The 15556-nt window shown below is 41.5% G+C and overlaps 1 protein-coding gene across 1 annotated transcript in view; it reads right to left on the minus strand.

Annotated features, from left to right (window-relative positions):
- AGBL1 (AGBL carboxypeptidase 1) overlaps positions 1-15556 on the minus strand; it is a gene marked incomplete at both ends in the record, with an annotated part of 577244 nt that overhangs the window by 241337 nt on the left and 320351 nt on the right. The gene's annotated exons all lie outside the window — the stretch shown is intronic.

The raw sequence follows: 15556 nt of genomic DNA on the forward strand, positions 1-15556 counted from the left end.
TGTAAATACAAAAGAGTTTCCTGCGCAGTGAAGATGTATAGGAGCATATTTGTAAGAAGGAAGCAGGGCAATAAAGGAATAAGACTAATAATTCAAAAGGGCTAGGTGGCTCAGAGAGATAAATAACCTTTTGCAAGGAAAAGACAACCTGGAAATCAGGGCAAGGAGGGTGGATCCGCATTACCAAGGTTTATGTGCTGCCTTTGACTTTCCTGTTTATAAATTCTGGCTAGCCAGGAAGAAGGACCCAGAATCTAAAAGCATAAGCCTCCCGGCAATTCCCCAATGCCATACTTAGAGGTGCAATTCTTTCTGGTTCTTGATGGGGTGCACTTTCCTAGGAATCCAGGCTTCTGTGGGTGGTGGGCAATGAGGCTGTGATGCTGAGACTGGGTATACCAAAGAGGCAGTCCCTAGGCTGGGGGAGACAGACTCCACCAACCACAGACACTGCTCATTACAGACATCCTGAAACGCTCTTGGAGATGCCCTGATGGAGGCTGAGGCTGATTATAGGCTGGCTTCTGAAAGACAAGAAGCCAGATTTTTGTCCATTCCAATGGGACAACTAAATTTATTTAAAGAGTAAGCATGGGGCTTCCCTGGTGGCGCAATGGTTGAGAGTCTGCCTGCCGATGCAGGGGACATGGGTTCGTGCCCTGGTCCAGGAAGATCCCACATGTTGCGGAGCAGCTGGGCCCGTGAGCCATGGCCGCTGAGCCTGCTCGTCCGGAGCCTGTGTTCTGCAACGGGAGAGGCCACAGCAGTGAGAGGCCCGCACACCGCAAAAAAAAAAAAAAAAGAGTAAGCATGAGGAGAAAAAAAGGCATTAGCTGAATTCCTCCAGCTCTAAACTTCTCTACTGCTGTATATTTTATACAGTTTATTCAACCCTATACCCAGTCCATAATTTTTAAGTCATAATCACAAGGACAACCAAAGCTCTAACTAAAGAGGTTGTTGTCCTTGTGACTGTGATTTTAAAATTATGGAGTGCATGTAGGATTGAATAAATTGTATACATATACATGTAATTGTGTATATATATATTTAAATATATATATATTAAAGGAGGTTTTCTCACCTTTGACCTTATCCCATTCTCTGCAGAATACCTATCTCATCTATCCCTGCCAAATCTTATCCTGGATCTCTTTGAGAAACTGAGAAATGGAAGCAGGAAAGAGCCTGCTTGGCTTGGCCATTGAGAAGAACTTTGCATGTCCCACCACTGAAATTCAGGCAACAGAAAACAAGAAGGTTCAGATCAAAATGGTAGAGTAGGAAGATCCTGAGCTTATGTCCTCCCACAGATACACCAAAACTATAACCACATATGAGCAAATCTGTCTGAGAATGACCTAAAGACTAGCAGAACAGATTTTCTACAACTAAGGACATAAAGAAAATATCATATCAAGAAAGGCAGGGGTAGCAGAGATGTCACCCAGCCAGAGCCTACCGCGCCCCCATGGGGTGACTCACAAATGGGAGGGGTATCACAATTATGGAGATCCCCCCTGAGAAGTGAGGGTCCAAGCCCAGTGTTGGGCTTTCTAGCCTGTGGGACGTGCACCAGGAAGATGAATGACCATAATGTCTGCCTCTGAAGATCAGGTCGGCTTACATTCAGGAAAGCCAGAGGGCTGTGGCAACCCAAGACTCCACTCCTGAAGACCTTGCAAAAACTCACCCACTCCAAGTCCCAGTGCAGAGTCATCAGCTTGAAAAGTGCCTGGGTCTTACAAGGAGATTCATCAACTAATTTTATAGTATGTGCTGAAGGGGCTGGGACCGAGTGGAACTTTCTCTGGGGAAAGAAGTGCTGGTAGACGCCATTTTATTTTATTTTTTATTCTCCTTCCACCTAGCTGGCCTGGTGCTGGTGGGCACTATCTCCGCCCCTCTCCGTCAATTTAGTTAATACCATGCACACTGTCCCAGCATTCCCCTGAGGATGCTCCACACCCAACCCACCCACCCAAGCCAGCCCCTCCAAAGTGGTTCCTTCTCTGGGAGACCAGACCTGCCCACCAGCACACCTGAAGTAGTCTCAGCCAGGCCTCAGAAACAGACCTGCCAAGGAGCAGCCCTGCCCACCAGGGCACCTGAAACAGTCACAGCCGGGCCTTGCAGATAGCTAGGCTGGGGGCCTACCCTACTCACCAGTGTGCTTGCAGCCCAACCATGAGAGGAGGGCACACACCACCTACACAGGAGCACCTGTGTGGTGATCACTTCTACATAAGATCACTCTTTCAAGACCAGGAAATGTAGCTGATAAACCTAATAAACAGAAACAAACACAGAGAGTTAGGCAAAGTGAAGAGACAAAGGAATACCTTCCAAATGAAAGAACAAGACGAAACCTCAGGAAAAGAACTAAACAAAAAAGAGGTAAGCAATTTACCAGATGAAGAGTTTAAAAAGATAATCATAAAGATGTTCATGAACTTGGGAGAAGAACAGATGAACTCGGCAAGAACTTCAACAAAGAGTAAGAAATAGAAAATATAAAAAAGAACAAATCAGAACTGAAGAATACAATAACTGAAACGAATAATATTCCCACGGAGTGGCTGGGCCCGTGAGCCATGGCCGCTGAGCCTGCGCGTCCAGAGCCTGTGCTCCACAACGGGAGAGGCCACAACAGTGAGAGGCCTGCGTACCACAAAAAAAAAAAAAAAAAAAAAAAAAAAGAAAAAAAGAAATATTCTTTCCTCCAGTTAAAAAAAAAATAAAGAACACCATCAGAGGAACCCTTACTTTTATAATTCCATACAGTGTTTAACAGTTTCAAAGTACTATGGTATTTGACCATGATAATAATTAGGTGAGGCGCAGTGGTTAGAGTTTACTAGCCCCTTAATACTTTGAAGAAACAGGAGTGGAGAGGTTAAGTAACTTGTCCAAAGCCACATGGATGGAAAGAACACAATTCTGACCTAAACCAGAGTCTTCTGATCGCTTGATGAGAATTCCTTGTACTACACCACAATCACAGTCATCCCAGATGGGAAAAGAAGAAAAAGCCAAGGAGAAGGCAGAAAAAGTACAAAATAGTTTCCTTTGAGCAAAGCAATGAGATCTTCTTATAGCTCTGATAACAAGGGAACAGGCTCTCCCTCTTCCTTCATAAAAGCAGAGTCTCCCCAAGAGTAAATGGCAAAAGAAAAAGCACCCTCAGTACTGGCAGGAGCTATCAGGTCTGTGCTTCCTATTTTCCAGTTATAAACTTTCATGAATTTTAGGGAGCCATGTGACATACATCATTAAATATGTGGTAGATGTGATGGGAATTGTGAAATAACATATCTATATTATACTCAAGGGTTTGCTTTATAAAGACTTCTAAGTGCATGTTGAAAGAAGGTGTTAAAAGTGGGGACACTAAAAAGAGAGGTGTCTAAAGGGGAAATCAAGAAAGAAGAATAGATGCCCATCTGTCTCCCTCCTTGCCTGCATCCTTGACCCCATTTCTTCCTCATATAGGGGAAGGAACAGAGAAAAACTGGAGTGCAGACAGATATCAAAAGTTGCCCAGCCAACGAAGGAGAAAAGCATTTAACAAAACAAACGCATTTCCCCAAGAGCCTCAGCTCCAACTTGATCAATGATTCTGCAACATTGAATCATTTTTAATTTAATGCTTCTGGGAAGAAAGGGGGGCACCCATCAACTACAGGCACAGTTGGCAAGAGCTGGGTATTAGCATTTGGTAGCATTTATTATCGCTGTTTATGATGTCATAAATTAGGTTTATGCTGATATAATTAATGACCCTAAATTTAGGAATAATAAATGGTGATATTTATTCAGCACTGCAATGTCTGAAGAAGGCAAATGGAGTAGTCAAGCTCCTGACTCCCTCTCGGTGTGCAGGCTGTGGTAGGAACGGATGTGAGCAAGGGAGCCCTTGGGAACGTGCTCCCAGAACTCTCCACCCAGCACTATGCATCATTTAACACTATGCAAATGACTTAGCAGCAGGACCTTAACAGTTCCCAGAGCAAATAATTTTCATTTTGATCTCTAAGAACAAGTTCATGTCACATTTCCCTCTAGAACCAAGACCCTCAATGTTCCCTGAGCTCACACTCTTCCTACGGGGTATGCACAGAGGTTTGGACAGTTGTACCAAATGCTACACTCTTCATGGATCTCTTTACCTCCTTCCATCTCTTAGAAGGAACATCACTGATGTCCTGCAAAATCTCTATAGACCATGATTTGAGAATTACTGACAGACATTTGCAAGGAAAGTATTTAAGACAGAAAACAGTTACATTTGCATCTTTTAAAACAATTTCAAATGCATGTTTGTCTTTTATTTTGTAGTTATCTTCAAAACCTGTGAGGTTAAAATATTCCTGTAAATGTTCCCTTTTTGTGCCTAAGAGAGTATCTTAGCATTCAAAATGGACTAAGACTTCCATTCTTCCTTTTTTTCTGTGAGGGCAGGAGGTAAATGGAGAAAATTATAGTTCTTCCGATCGAATCATAGTTCTTCCTTCTGGATCAGAATAACATTCTCCCCCATTTTCAAATATAAGGAAAGGAAAGCAAAGAGAAAGAGATTAAATACCCCTTGCCTACCTCTTCCCAGAGCCCCTTAACCCAGAGACCCGCAAACAGGGTAGAACCAGACCCAGAATGACATTTCCATCCAAATAGCCAACGTTTGCTCCATGTCCAAAAAATTAAAAATTTCCTAAAAACGAATAAAGCACAAATATCCATCCATTGATAACTCTGTTCCAAAGAGTACAAAATAGCAAAACAATCTAAATTTCAAAAGTCCATGACTGCAAGTTTAAGTTCCTTTGTCAGCTCCCAGGCAGAGCAGTTGGGTTCTATATTGAAGGACAGATGACTGTTGTAGGCTAAGCTTTAACTGCTAAGAAATATGACCTTTGGCCAGCAAACATTACACAGAGAGATTCCACAGCAGGACCACTGGATTGCCTGGCCTCACTGAAAGGAAAATTTAGAGCTGAAATTTTGGAATGAGAGTTCAAAGGGGAGTATCATCCTCATGTTGTATCATGTCATGTCATGTCATAATGACCATCAGCACCATTTCTACAGACATCGTGGACTCAATCATTCATCTTCCCAAAGGCCACAGAGAATGTAAAACTTTCTCCTTATAGGCTCTTCAGCCTGTGACATTTTGGCCTTTGTACAGGAGGACACAGTGCCTTGCTGAGTGAGAGAGAGAAAGAGAAAGAGACCCATGGGGAGGCTGACTATCTGACAGCCAATATCCCTCTGCCTTTGCTGGTCTCCCCTGATTTTTCCTGCTTCTCCTTCTCCCCACTATGAAGGAGTGTGCTCTGCTGTTCTTGCTTTTCAGGACGTACTGCAGAACTCATCCACAGGCATACAGAAATTCTATGCTTCAGAAGCCAGACATGGATGGTGAGTCCATAGAAAAGCCAATCACTTCCCTATGTGATCCAGCAGGAGACCTAAGGGCACAAATCTTCCCAGCTTGAAAGATACTTATTGAACCTTAGCCTGTTGGAGACTACCCAGACGTAAAATCACACTCCCTGATGTGTCCTCTGTCATTCTTTCAAGACAGTGGCTAAAAGGAGGAGAAGGACATGGAGAAGGTTAAGTATCATGCCCACAGGTTCAACAAAAATCATACCTCAAATGGACAGGATACAAATTTTCCCTTCCAAGCAAACCTGTAGTAAAACATTGTGTCGATGGTACACCAATACTTAAGTGCTAATATTTAACTGAAGATGTATCCAAAAGCTCATTTCTGATGGCGGTAACTCAAGGCCCCTTAGAGCCCTTGTTCTGGCCTGGGATGATATACCTGGAGGGTCACACGTTGAAAAGAATTTAGAAAGGTCAGGCACCCTGAGTTAGACTCAACAAATATGTGTTAGGCACTTACCACTTCCCAAGTTCTACGCTAACAACATTCAAAAGGAGAGTCACCAGATGACTCTCTGGAAGCTTTGACATAAGTGGGGCTGCACAGCCAAGTGGAAAGAACACGAGCTTTGCAACCTGACAAACCTGAGTTTAATTCCTGACTCAGCTGTGTGGCTGACCTTACATATGTCACCCAGTCTTTTGCCTCAGATTTTTTTTTTCATTTGCAACATGGGAGTAAAATATTTACTTTTTTCATAAGTATAAAAAACTTAAATTTAAAATATTTTTATCCTATTACATTGACAAGGAATAAAAAGAGTGATAATGTGCAGTGTTAACAAGGTATGGGGACCAGGCCCTTTCATCCATCAGTGGTAGGAATATACATCTGTGTATCTTCTATAGAGAGTAATCTGGCAATAACATACATCAAATAAAAAATATGCATAACATTTGACTCAACAGATTACTTTTAAGAATTTATCTTAAGGAAATGACTGGAGAAATTTGCCCAGAGACTAACAAGACTCTTCACCTGTCTGTTGTTTATAATGGAGAATTGTTTAAATCAATTATGGCCCATCAAGACCATGAGATTGCTGTTTTAAAAACTATAAATGCCGTTTGTATTCTTTGTTGTAGGAAGAAGCTGTCTGTTTATAAACTATACTACAAAATACATTACCTTATGAAAGTTAACATGGGTATGAATATAGAAATATATTTAAGGAAATAGCTGATATACCTGAAGCTGTCAATTTACAAACAAATGGCTAATGGACCTTCTTCAGCTTGCTAATAGTGTTTCTCTCTGGGCAGCTTGATCCAGGGAGGACCTCCAGGTTACAAAATTCTGTGGGCAAAATGTAATTATCATGGATGATAATGTGTACAATGCCCCTTGGATTAACGTAATGTATTAGCCCCAAATTTGGGTGCTTTTTAATTTCTTCTTTAAGCTTTTTCTCTACACTAGGATTTTCTACAATAATGATGTCTCATTTTTTCCCCCATTGGAAACAATAAAACCATTTTATTTTTTGGAAACAAAGAAGTCACATATAAACAATAATAAGCCTGATGCAAGTGTGTGTTGGAGACTCGGTAAACCAACGCTTTGTGCTTGTTTTTCACCAATTGTCTCTGAGCTCTCAGCCCACAATTCTATCCTCTGCTCTGTCACACTGCAGCTAAAACTCTGCAGATCGCAACGCTCAGACTCCCTTGCCAGTTGGCTTCCTGCTAAGTTCTGCCAACGAGAGGCACTAGAGGGAGATAGGAAGGCAGGAAGAGGAAGAAAAGGATACCCTTTATGGTTCCCAGTTCCAGTTAATGAGATTAGGGCAGCAGCAGGGGACTGGCTGAACTCCTGCATCTTAAGATGCACAGCACTAGCATCACTGCATCTTCTCACGGGTACCAGCAGCAGGCGGGATGCATCCCCTTGCCATCTGGATATTTTCATTCCTTCACCCTTTCAACTGCGCCCTTTGGTCCACTGAAGCCCTTGCCAAGTCAGACTCCCTTCTCAGAGTTCCACACACCAGCATCATGGAGCCTTTCCACCCCTGGGTTCTGGTAACTCCACCTCTTCCCTTTGCTTCCCCGTGCTTGTAGGCAGTGCCCGCCTCTGCAAATGTTAAACCTCCTGGCTTCTTCTGCATCCCCTTTTTGAACTTTCAGACTTCTACCACCAGTGTGAATCAAATCTCTTCTTCTTTAACACCTATTATCTTGACTGTATCATGGAGCATTTTTATAATTAGAAGACAATGAAGCTATTTTATTTTTTAAATGTCCCAGTTATACGGAGCACGACTCTTAAAACATATTAGCCATTGTACTTATTATTCACTGTTCCCTTAGAAATTTCTCCAACTACGACTGCTACTGACCCTCTTGACCAATCTGAGGCACAGACATTTTCTTTCAATCTCAATAACACAGCTGAAACAAGACGAAAAGGCTTATTAACGATTTACTAAGAATAAATGATATAACAGATGATAACTACTCACAGAAAATTTAAAACTGATTATTGCTATAGCTGTTCTCATTCTCAAGCAGCCATGTGAGGGACTGCTTCTTCCAGCCTCTTCCACATAGCAGATGCCATCTTTCCTCAGTGACCTAGGGGGACCCTCTGGTTAGACCAGAGTTTCTTCACTTTCGAGCTCCAGAGAAGTATCTCTTCCCTCTAAAGGTCCATCTGTCAGGCATCTTTTCTTGCTTCAGGATCTACTCCTTTCCAGGAAGATTGACAATGGGAATAACAAATTCATTCAATGACTACACTGCTCTCTGCCCACAGGGAAGTCTTCAAGGCCAGTAGCAAATGTATCATAGAATGAAGGGCAAGAATGCTTACTGCCATGATCTAAAGATCTAGCATCAAAAACCCCTGAGTTGCTTGTATGATTGTAGGTAGGTGAGGAGGCAGCCCAAGAAACAACTAATGTTGAATTTCTCACCAGTCTGTTGTTTGGGAGCTCAGAGAGTATCTTCCATTCTTTCTTGAGCATACTTTTTTTTTTTTTTTTTTTGTGGTACATGGGCCTCTCACTGCTGTGGCCTCTCCCGTTGTGGAGCACAGGCTCCGGACACGCAGGCTCAGCGGCCATGGCTCACGGGTCCAGCCGCTCTGCGGCATGTCGGATCCTCCCAGACCGGGGCACGAACCCGTGTCCCCTGCATTGGCAGGCAGACTCTCAACCACTGCACCACCAGGGAAGCCCCTTGAGCATAATTTTTAAAAATTATATACTTATTACAGTCCATTTTTTTTCAAATGTAACTGATCTGAGAAATCCGAAAGTCTGAGAATCACTGCTCCATGTTTTTATATTGAAGAGATTTGAAATACATTAAAAGTTAGAGCTGAGGTCACATAAGAGGGAAGCCCAGGGCTTCCCTGGTGGCGCAGTGGTTGAGAGTCCGCCTGCCGATGCAGGGGACACGGGTTCGTGCCCCGGTCCGGGAAGATCCCACATGCTGCAGAGCGGCTGGGCTCGTGAGCCATGGCTGCTGAGCCTGCGTGTCTGGAGCCTGTACTCCGCAACAGGAGAGGCCACAACAGTGAGAGGCCCGCACTGCAAAAAAAAAAAAAAAAAAAAAAAAAAAAGAGGGAAGCCCTGAACATATCAAAAAAGGAGGAAAGAGGCATAGCCCAGCCCAAAGGTGAAGTGAACCCAATGGGGATAAATCATAAGCATTTTGTGATCCTGAATAGTTACTTGAGTGAAAACATACAATAGAATGGGCAGTGGAATGGCAGCCCTGTGGCCAAACTGTTCAAAGTCAGCTGAGTGCTGTTTACAGCCAAAAGTTGGCATCAACAGGAAGTATGTCTTCTCCAGAGGAGAAAGCTGGCAGGACACGGTAGAGTGTTGAGGCCCAAGCCACGCTAGGAATTCAAATTCCATGAAGGAAAACTGAGGATGAACTAATTCATTCATCCTGGGCCAAGACTGCAGAAAGCAGGGAAGGCTATGCCTTCTTTCATCCCTGTCACACTGGATGTGAAGATCGAGGTGAACAAGACTAATTTCAGAGACCATCTGCGGATGGGGCTGAGGCTTTACTTGCATCTCCATTCAAGTTTGGGAAGAGCTGATAGATTAAAATCAACATGGGCTCTGGAGGTAGACATGGGTATGTGTGTGCCAAAGTGTGTGTGTGTGTGTGTGTATGCGCCTGTGTGTGTCTGTGTATTTGCTTGAGTGTTTTAATTATCTAGACAATTTTTCATGCCATTTCTGCCTTGAACTAGGCTATGTGATAACTCATTTTATCTCTTTAGTCTCAATTTCCTTATCATTTGAAGGACTGGGACTAAATAATATACAATAACCCACCCAGCTAGAATATTTTAAGATTCTTTTATTCTAATTCCCTTAAATCTCTATAGAAAAGGAATGTAGAATAGACAGAAGTTTTAGTCCTGGCTCTGTAATACGAGCTATTTAAACTGCACTGAAGACTTCACCCCTGTATACTCAAGTTTTTGCACCTGAAAATTATATGGAAAATCTACCTTGGTTGGGCCATAGTTACTATTAGATAAGAAAATATATGTAAAAGAGCAAGGTTCTTTCTTGGCTTATAAAATGTGCTAAATATTTTTTTGATAAAGTCTGTGAGTGCTCTTATTGTAGTAAAATAAAGCCTTCACAATCCACAGAGTAAAAGACTATCGATACTAAACTTTAATGGTCCCAGATAGTTAAAACTGTCAAGATTTTTATCTGATTTTTATAGTTTCATGTGTTTCCACTAGAGCATTCAGCCTATTACTTCTTAATACCTTGGTGTGTTTACTTATAGCACGTCTTTTGCTCTTTATGGTTGTTTACTTCTCTTCCACAATGGCCTTGGAAAAAAGTAATCAAGTTTGCAGCATTGTATATATACTAAGAATAAATATACTCTGATTCTCCTGGGAATAAAATGTTGGCCTGGGTGTTGATTTTATAAAAATTATTTGTCACTACCCTCCACCCAAAAACCAAAGTCCAAAAATTGGGAATCATGCTATATTTCTTCCTCTCCTTCACTTACTTGTCATGTTGACCTTTTAAGTCATCACTTGTCTTCTCCCCACTCCCCACTCTAATCAAGCAGCCATTATCACTTCTGCTCTAACCCAACTTGTTATCTCCTTGTTCTTTTTTTTTTTTTTTTTTTTTTGCGGTACGCAGGCCTCTCACTGTTGTGGCCTCTCCCGTTGCGGAGCACAGGCTCCGGACACACAGGCTCAGCGGCCATGGCTCATGGGCCCAGCCGCTCTGCAGCATGTGGGATCTTCCCGGACCGGGGCACGAACCCGCGTCCCCTGCATCGGCAGGCGGCCTCTCAACCACTGCACCACCAGGGAAGCCCTCTCCTTGTCCTTTTATCCCATGTTGGAAAGAAATATAAGAAACGAGGGATCACTGCATCAGTCCTCCTGGATTACTTTGAACTCAGACCAGTTCAATACAAACTACCAGGCCAACAAGATGGTAAATTGTTTCTTTTGGAAACCACCTTTGTATTTTGTTTTCCTGTTACAGACATCTGTTGCTAAGAAATCTTTGGCTTGGCAAGACCCACTATATCTTTGCTAGAAAATCCTGGCTTTGTCTCCCTGACCACTGCTATCAAAACCTCCCAGCCATCCTCAGAGGCTCATTAACATCACCACACAAGGAAACTACTCCACCTTTACACAGTTTTGCAAACTCCACAGGGGTCCATGATTTCTTTTCTTTTCTTTTCTTTTTTTTTTTTTGAGGCTGGTAGAATCTTTTTTATTTAAAAGCTGAGTCTTCTAATACAGTGATTTCCTGAAGTTTCAAATAATTTTCAAAGTATGAAACCTGAATTCCTTTGTAAGGCCTTCTGTGATACCTTTAACTTTCAGTCATAGCATTTAAATGAAGGCAGCTATGATTTTAAAATACAGTACATAATGATAGGTACACAGAAATATTATGGATTTTTTCATAAGTTCTTTTGCATGATACTAGCAGGGAGAGAAAGAAAAGCATCTTGTGGTAGGTTAAGAGCCAAGTTCAGGTTCAGGCTCTCTAATCTTTAGGCAAAAAGCTTGCCTCTTTGCTGGTCAGACCACACACGGGGCAGTTCTGTTAATGTTTAGAAGCCTATGAATAGGAATGTGTCCAAAGAAAATCAATGACAATCAGAACATCAGAAACAATACCACATAAGCAATGTTTAGGTGAACCACATCAAACTTGGAGAGGGCTTCACCTGAGGAAGTTAAGGCATGTAAAACAGTGATTAGATCTTATCCTTGTTTCTACACATTTCACAAGGCAAAGATCAAAACAAAGAAAAACAAATCCACCTAATTATACACTATGGAATGCGTATGTCCTGAAACGGAATGTCAACGAAGCATTTAAGTGGAAGTTAGATAAACCATATGTCAGGTGTGTTCTAAGGGTTCGTGAGCTGAAACTTTTTTTTTTTTTTTGCAGTACTCGGGCCTCTCACTGCTGTGGCCTCTCCCGTTGTGGAGCACAGGCTCCGGATGCGCAGGCTCAGTGGCCATGGCTTACAGGCCTAGCCACTCCGCAGCATGTGGGATCTTCCCGGACCGGGGCACGAACCCGTGTCCCCTGCATCGGCAGGGGGACTCTCAACCACTGCGCCACCAGGGAAGCCCTGAGCTGAAACTTTTAAGCCCACTTATTGTAAGATGTTATGATTCCATGGCAGCCTCAAGTCTTTTGGTAATGATGTGCAACGACCTGGGGATTTTTTTTTCAGTAGAACAATGCTATGATTTCCAAATCCCTTTCAGCCAAAATTGTTTGGGTGATCCAAGTAACCTACAAAGTGCCTTGAGTTCCATGATGAAAGATGCTATATAAATAAAAAGGGTAATTTAGTCATAATAAATAACGGTAATGACGATGGATGGTGGTGTCACAGTGAAGCTGCCCTGCCATTAAGGAGCCTAAAGCAACCAGCTGTGAGCTGGAAATAATGTGTGCCCAGGCCAGGAGGATATTCAGTGACTGAGACCATGTTAACCTTTCAACCAAAGACCTGGATCCAGCCTCTGATTCAGAGGTGTGAGCATCTGAAATGGAAAAAACTACAGTATTTATTCCAGAGTGTGAATGTTACTTTGGACTTATAAGACCTCTACCAACACAGGTCAATAGGGAGCTTCCTCTTCCAACAGAAGAAAAAATTGAGTAGGTCAGGGGAAGAGCCAGAATTCCAGACTAGAGTTATGACTCTGAACCCCATGCTCTTTCCATCCTCTATCAGACCCCAGACAATTCAATGCAACATGTAACTTCAGGAAAGAGCCAGCCTGGATGACAAAATGTTGAAAAGAGGTCATGTCTCTCAAGATGGCTTGCAGAGCTGTTTTCCATCCATTTAGGCTCAGTAAGTCTGCTAGTAAAACTCTTAGCCCCTCAAGCAGGGAGGAGCCATGCACTGAGGCCCTGGAGCTGATCTCCAGAGTTAAAGGAACATGTGGTAGGAGCCAGCTGAGTTCTGTTGGACCAGGGAAGGACACTGCTTTAGTGCTTTGTCCAGCTTGAGATCTAGGAAGCCTGATTGCTGCCAGAGGCCTGACTGATGCCACCTCCTGAAGGACTTGGCCTCCCAAGCCTCACATGTGCTTGAAGACCAACCAGTCACCATATGCAAAGAGGAAGGACCCTCCTCTCTGCCCACCAAAAACTTCCATCAAAAAAAAAAAAAAAAAAAAAAGAAATCTGGAAGCTACAAAACTAGGAATCTTGTTAGAACACATGGATGCTTTCCTTACCTACTTATCTTTTTTTTGGGGGGTACTATCTATTGAAATTTTAGTTTTACAGCCTTTAGCTCTAACTTGCTTGCATTTTGGCATAATTTAACATACTTTATCATTGGAATTTATTCTCATCCTCTTTTTCTAGTTTATCATCTTTAAAATTTTAACCTTTTTAACTTAACAATATTCTTTTAGTGCTTCTCCTTTGAAGCTAGTCTGTTCTCAGCCTTTTAACATTTATTTTGGGTTTTTATTTCCTGAAAGAAATTATTATTTTATATTTCTTAAAACATTACCTTATTAAGTTTAAGTCATTGTAATTTTATCTCTGAAATTTTTGTTTTCTTTTTAAATTTCTTTATAATTCTCATTTTACCTCATTTCACCTTTTCAATATTGCTCTATTTTCCCAGTTTCTAAATGTATGCTTTTGCCTCTTTAAAACTGATATTTTAAATGATAACTTCTTCTGCATTTTTATTTTTAGCTTTTAAAATTATTTTTCCTTTCAATTTTTCTGTTTATCTTGTATTCTGTTTATTTCCATAGGATACCAATGTCTAATCCTATAGTAAAAAAGAATCATTTATTACCATAGGAAGGGGCTTTAAGTCTTTTTCCACAGTTTGAGGCAGTATGTATGAATGTTAATCCTGTCACCCCCACCCACTGACTGAGTGATCTTGGGAACCTGCTCTTCTATCTGGGCCTCAGCTCACAATTCTGCAAATGCTGAACCCTTATGACACTGGAATTCACCTTTCCTATTATACATTCTGAAAGGCATGGAGGAGCTAGGCCAGGAGAAGCACCACCCCAATCTTCCCTCTTGCAGCCAACCATTTTTCAGTCGTTTCAATTTTAGCCATTCCACAGCCATTTTTCAACCATTTCAGCCATTCCATTTAGATAAAGTGACACCTTTATTATAGCTGTATCCAGAATCCAGTAAAATACAACTGAGAATAAAGATTTATCTGCAGGAAATAGAAGCAAATCAAAGCACTGGTCTTTGTTTGTTTGTTTGTTCGTTTTGTTTTCTTTTATTTCTTTTAATCTTTTTTTTTTTACACAGCAGGTTCTTATCAGTTATCTATTTTACACATATTAGTGTATATTTGTCAATCCCAATCTCCCAATCCATCCCACCACCCTCCCCCACAGCTTTCCCTCATTGGTGTCCATACATTCGTTCTCTACATCTGTGTCTCTATTTCTGCCTTGCAAACCGGTTCATCTGTACCATTCTTCTAGATTCCACATATATGCATTAATATATGACAAATATATTTTTCTCTTTCTGATTTACTTCACTCTGTATGACAGTCTCTAGGTCCATCCACATCTCTACAAATGACCCAATTTCATTCCTTTTTATGGCTGAGTAATATTCCATTATATATATGTACCACATCTTCTTTACCCATTTGTCTGTCGATGGGCATTTAGGTTGCTTCCATGACCTGGCTATTGTAAATAGTGCTGCATTGAACAGTGAGGTTCATGTGACTTTTTGAATTATGGTTTTCTCTGGGTATATGCCCAGTAGTGGGATTGTTGGGTCATATGATAATTCTATTTTTAGTTTTTTTAGGAACATCCATACTGTTTTCTGCAGTGGCTGTATCAATTTACATTCCCACCAACAGTGCAAGAGGGTTCCCTTTTCTCCACACCCTCTCCAGCATTTGTTGTTTGTAGATTTTCTGATGATGCCCATTCTAACTGGTGTGAAGTGATACCTCACTGTAGTTTTGATTTGCACTTCTCTACTGATTAGTGATGTTGAGCATCCTTTCATGTGTTTTTTGGCAATCTGTACAAATTCTTTGGAGAAATGTCTATTTAGGTCTTCTGCCCATTTTTGGATTGGGTTGTTTGTTTTTTTGATACTGAGATGCATGAGCTGCTTGTAACTTTTGGAGATTAATCCTTTGTCAGTTGCTTCATTTGCAAATATTTTCTCCCATTTTGAGGGTTGTCTTTTCATCTTGTTTATGTTTTCTTTTGCTGTGCAAAAGCTTTTAAGTTTCATTAGGTCCCATTTGTTTATCTTTGTTTTTATTTCCATTACTCTAGGAGGTGGGTCAAAAAAGATCTTGCTGTGATTTATGTCAAAGAGTGTTCTTCCTATGTTTTCCCCTAAGAGTTTTATAGCGTCTGGTTTTACATTTAGGTCTTTAATCCATTTTGAGATTATTTTTGTGAAGCATTGGTCTTAACTTCAAGGAAATCACAATTTGAGCCCTGACTTTGTCACTAACCAAGTAACCAGGGGGAGTCATTGGATTATTGTGAACACCAATTCCCTCCTTTTTAAAAGGAGAGTGTTAGATGACATTATTTCTAAGGATTCCTCTGTTATTAACTGCCAAT

The sequence above is a fragment of the Mesoplodon mirus genome (genome assembly GCF_964341445.2).
Source record: "Mesoplodon mirus genome assembly, chromosome: 4".
Classification (NCBI taxonomy): domain Eukaryota; kingdom Metazoa; phylum Chordata; class Mammalia; order Artiodactyla; family Ziphiidae; genus Mesoplodon; species Mesoplodon mirus.